This window comes from Electrophorus electricus, chromosome 4 (assembly GCF_013358815.1).
Source record: "Electrophorus electricus isolate fEleEle1 chromosome 4, fEleEle1.pri, whole genome shotgun sequence".
Lineage (NCBI taxonomy): Eukaryota > Metazoa > Chordata > Actinopteri > Gymnotiformes > Gymnotidae > Electrophorus > Electrophorus electricus.
Window position 1 is genome coordinate 24,559,066 of NC_049538.1, and position 5,000 is coordinate 24,564,065.

General features: G+C 54.7%; 1 protein-coding gene across 6 annotated transcripts in view; it reads right to left on the minus strand.

Moving 5' to 3' along the window:
• gse1 (Gse1 coiled-coil protein) overlaps positions 1-5,000 on the minus strand; it is a 162,415-nt gene that overhangs the window by 59,578 nt on the left and 97,837 nt on the right. The gene's annotated exons all lie outside the window — the stretch shown is intronic.

Genomic DNA, 5,000 nt, shown 5'->3' on the forward strand with positions numbered 1-5,000 from the left:
CCACCCTGACTCCAAGCCACCTTAACCCAGCTCGTGTGACGCGGACACACACACACACACACACACACACACACACACACACACGCGCGCGCGCGCGCGCGCGCGCACAGAGAGAATGCTTGCCTGACTGAGCAGGGGCTCACACACAGAGATAGCACTTCAAGGGCAACGTGACAATGGAATACGGATGTGTGCGAAAAAACGTGAACACAAAAGAGACGCCTGTCTTCCTCTCCGCCTCCCAGTGAGCGGGAGAGAAGGATTGAGAGAGAGAGGATGAGACTTCCCTCATTTTTAACCCATCTCCCTCTCTATCGTTTCACCACCCTCACTGTCCTTTTCCCTCTTCTAGTCTCTTTCGCCGATCGCACGCACACACACACACACACACACACACACACACACACACTGGCCCGGGTAAACAGCAGGGGTTGTGAGTTAAATAGCTGCTGGGGGCTGCAGTGCAGAAAGAAGCCAGCAGGAGGAAGAGAGAGAGGAGAGAGAGGTGAGGGGTGGAGAATAGAGGAGAGAGGGGAGAGATGGAGGCACAGGCAGCGAGGGAGGAGGAAGGAGAGAGAGGTGAGGGGTGGAGAATAGAGGAGAGAGGGGAGAGAAGGAGGCACAGGCAGCGAGGGAGGAGGAAGGAGAGAGAGGTGAGGGGTGGAGAATAGAGGAGAGAGGGGAGAGAAGGAGGCACAGGCAGCGAGGGAGGAGGAAGGAGAGAGGAGAGAGAGGTGAGGGGTGGAGAATAGAGGAGAGAGGGGAGAGAAGGAGGCACAGGCAGCGAGGGAGGAGGAAGAGAGAGAGGAGCGAGAGGTGAGGGGTGGAGAATAGAGGAGAGAGGGGAGAGAAGGAGGCACAGGCAGCGACGGAGGAGGAAGAGAGAGAGGAGAGAGAGGTGAGGGGTGGAGAATAGAGGAGAGAGGGGAGAGATGGAGGCACAGGCAGCGAGGGAGGAGGAAGGAGAGAGGAGCGAGAGGTGGGAGGTCCTATACTTACTCACTAAAACTCACTAAAAAGAGGAGAGGAGAGCAGATTTATGATTCATCCCCATCAACCACTGCATCCACAGACAGCCAAACATGACATTCTTCCTCTCTACCACTCTCATCACTCTTTCTTGCTCTTCTCTCTCTCCATCATCATTCTTTCTCCACCCTCCCGGCCGCCCCCCACCTTAGAGATTCACACATTCAGCTATGTGCGTCAGGCTTGGTGACATCACAGCCACAATGGGAGAGGCATGCTCACAGACAAATAGGCCAGATAAATACTGATCAGGAGAGAGAGAGAGAGAGAGAGAGAGAGAGAGAGAGAGAGAGAGAGGGAGCAGAGAGAGAGAGAGAGAGAGGGAGCAGAGAGAAGGAGAGGGGGAGAGAGAGAGAGAGAGGGAGCAGAGAGAGAAGGAGAGGGAGAGAGAGAGAGAGGGAGCAGAGAGAAGGAGAGGGAGAGAGAGAGAGAGAGAGAGAGAGAGAGAAAGAGAGAGAGGGAGCAGAGAGAGAGAGAGAGAGAGGCTGGAGGAAGCGACAGAGACAGATGGGCAGAGTGAGAGATCGTAGAGAAGTGGTACAATCATGCTGAAGAACATTTATAGTGAGATCAAGTCTGAAAGGAGAATGTTCTTGCTTATTTAGAGGACTCCTGTCACACATGCATACACAGACACACAATAAAACACACACACACACTCCCGCATGCACGGGCATACACTTATACACACGCACACAGAGAGAACTCAGTAAGCCAGGTGCTGAAGCCTGTCATACCCTGTTAAATGGGCTTCGAGTGGTGCGATTCCTTCAGGCAATTCTACCACCTCACACACACACACACAAACACACACACACACACCCAACCATCTACTCACATACAAACCAATGCACTCCCTTGGCACCTACAAAGGTATAACAATGCATAATTTAAGGGGTGATACAGGGATTCCAGTATTAGCTATGGAAGCCCAGTCACCCCACTAGCAGGCTGTGTATAAGGATGCAGCACGCTACAGAAGGCCACTCTGTGATCGGCTGCTCTACCCTGCCGGCCGGAGGCAGTAGCGGCCCCTGTGGATATGTGTAATGAGTCAGACACTGATTCAAAGGCCTTAAAAAGCCCCCGGAGAGCGGCTCTCATGCCTGAGACACACACACGCACAGGCGCGCATGCATGCACGCACGCACACACACACACACACACACACACACACACGCACGCACGCACGCAGATGCACACACACAGGCGCGCACGCACACACACACACACACAGGCACGCAGGCACGCACACACACAGACGCACGCACGCAGGCACACACGCAGATGCACGCACGCGCGCATTGAGATGTCTGATCAAGGAGCGGAAATGTGGAATTCATCAGGCATAAGAGCATGCGAAGGAGGCTGGGCTAGAGGAGCACAGAGAGAACGGGAGAGGAGGAGGAGAGGGGGAGAGAGAGAGAGCGCAGAAGAAAAGTAGACGCATCACCAAGATGAGGAAACGAGAACAGGAAGGAGAAAGAGTTACGGAACAAGAGAGGAATGATGGGAGCAGGCAGGGAGCAGCCGCAGCATCCCGCCACTGAGCGCCAGGTGACACATCCAGACCAAAAGAGGCGCTCCCAGAGCCGCGGATGAGTACACCAGCATGAAGGGCTACTGCTGATAGAGGACAGGCCTTTGACACCCCCCCCCCCACTGCTCCGGGGCCGGCCGGGGAGTAAATCTTGCTCCATATGCTAGTTGTGGTCCGGCTCAAAGAATTAATTTGCAAATGTGTCATTAGGCATCAGGGGCGGTGGAGTGAGCGTGGTAATTAGGAGGCTGCCGCCCGCCGTATGCACCGACCCCGTGACCCAGCCAAGCTGTTCCTGCGTGTCCCAGAGCGGGCAAGCGAGAGGAGCGAGGGTACCAGCCTCCGGGCCCAGGAGAGGGGGAGGCCGCAGCCGGACGCAAGCTACCGCAGCGGACCGTCCTCCAGGGAGCCCCAGGAAGGGAAGCGACTTCACCCAATTCCCTGGTATAACGCCGCTTTTAACAAAATGAAACCAGAAGCCTCTGTTGGCTTCGGCTGACCTGTTTGGTTAAATTTTAGCAATGTAATTGGGCAGTGTCGCAATTTAGCTACACTTCAGAGCAGCACTCCGATGTAAAATAAACAGACATGTCCGGGTTCTTTGAAGCGTTTAGCGAGTAGACGCGCACTACACACTCTCTGAGACGGAGAGCACGGGGTTGTGAAGAGCTTTCGGGAAGAGCTGGAAAGAGAAGACGCTGAAAGATGTGTGACCTTCCTCCCCGCTAACACTAACATAACCTCTGCCCATTGAGGGGGTAAAGAATGTTCTCTCACACGCACACACGCACGCACGCAGGCACACACACACACTCACACTCACACACACACACACACACACACACACATAAGAATGCGCCTCCATGTCTGACTCATGGCTGGCAGTCGATTCCCGCGGCAGGAGCCATTGGTCTGTCCAGCTCACTGCTCCGCCCCCGTCCCCGAGGGTCAAGCTGGCGGGCCTCTGGCCTGCAGGCTCACGGGGTGGGAGCAGCGAGGGTGGGCGGCTCCAGACCTCTCCTCACTCCCTTGGTCTTCCACCTCCTTCAGTTTCCGCCTCTGGGCCAGTGGTGTAATGATTTGATCTATTGATCTGTGCACACTTTCCATCTCCTCACACACACACACGCACGCAAGCACGAGCACGCACGTGCGCGCGCTCACTCGGAGTCCATCTAATTTAACACTCCACGACCCTGTCCGCACCGTCTCTTAGCAACAGCGGCAGACGGGCGGCTGGGTCATTGAAACGCACCGATCTGATGTAAGATCAGATGGGCTGAATAGAGAGGCACGGCAGGGGTCGCAGGGATCTGACGATCCGAGGTCCAAGATCAGCGAGGCTACGCGCCCACACCCCGTCGCCAACGCCCTCGGAGTCCGCGACCAGGCAGCAGTTTGAGAGGGTGCAGCTGTTCGCGCTTCCCTCAATATCTCTACTCCCCGGGGGAGTAGCTACACGTGCCTGCGTGTGTGTGTTGATTCGGGAACGGTTGATTCGGGAACGGATGTTCGTCGACGGCACCTCTGCTTCTTTGGAGAAGGCAGCCCGGTAAAACGGCTGTGCGGAGTGGTTTCGCAGGGGCCCCACACCTTTCCAGCCCCCTTGGCAAAACAACGCGTGCCGGTTTCCAGCGGCAGTGCGTGATCACAGAAGCCCTTGTGCGTGGCCGTCTCAGACACAGAAGCACCTAGGAGTCACCGGCGTTTGGGGACAGCATCTTCTCACCCGAGACAAGCCATCCTCATTCCGCTTTTGTCTCTGCTAGGTTTATCCAAGTCATTTACTTTCATAGCCAACACCAAAGTCCTCCGGATTGCTCAATTACAACCTCTAATTGCGTGCAAATTTCTAATCAAGCGCATAAGTAACCTAATTCACTCCAACGAGATTTGTCTAAGGGACTAAATGGAATGATAACGTTAACAAACAAAAAAGACGGAGCTAACTGGAAACAAACATATTGAAAAAGCTCCCGATTTTGTTCTTGACATTAATACATATTCAAACACTTCCATTTTCTGTGCAAATGTTTACTCACTGGTTACGGCAACCATCAAAATAATCTTGGACTGAAATTAGCAATCCAGAAGCCAGCGGCAGTTACAAACCCACCATTACAACGAACTCACACCGAGGGGTTAGTTCGGTTTAGTTCGAATGAGGAAGACGCCCTGTAGCAGAACATGAGGACTTACCTGGAAACGACCGCAGGAAGGGGAGGACATGGATGAGCACGCCGCCGCGGCCAGACGACAGGAAGACATGAAACGAGAAGAGAGAAGGAGAATGCTGTCTTAGTGGCGAGTTCTCCGGCGTGCGGCAGAACATTAAGAGTGACCGTGCAGTGCAATAGTGCTTTGCTCGGGAAGAACCGGCTTCAGCCTGTCCATTGTCAGCCCATCAGTCTCTGACGCTGACGGCCGCCCC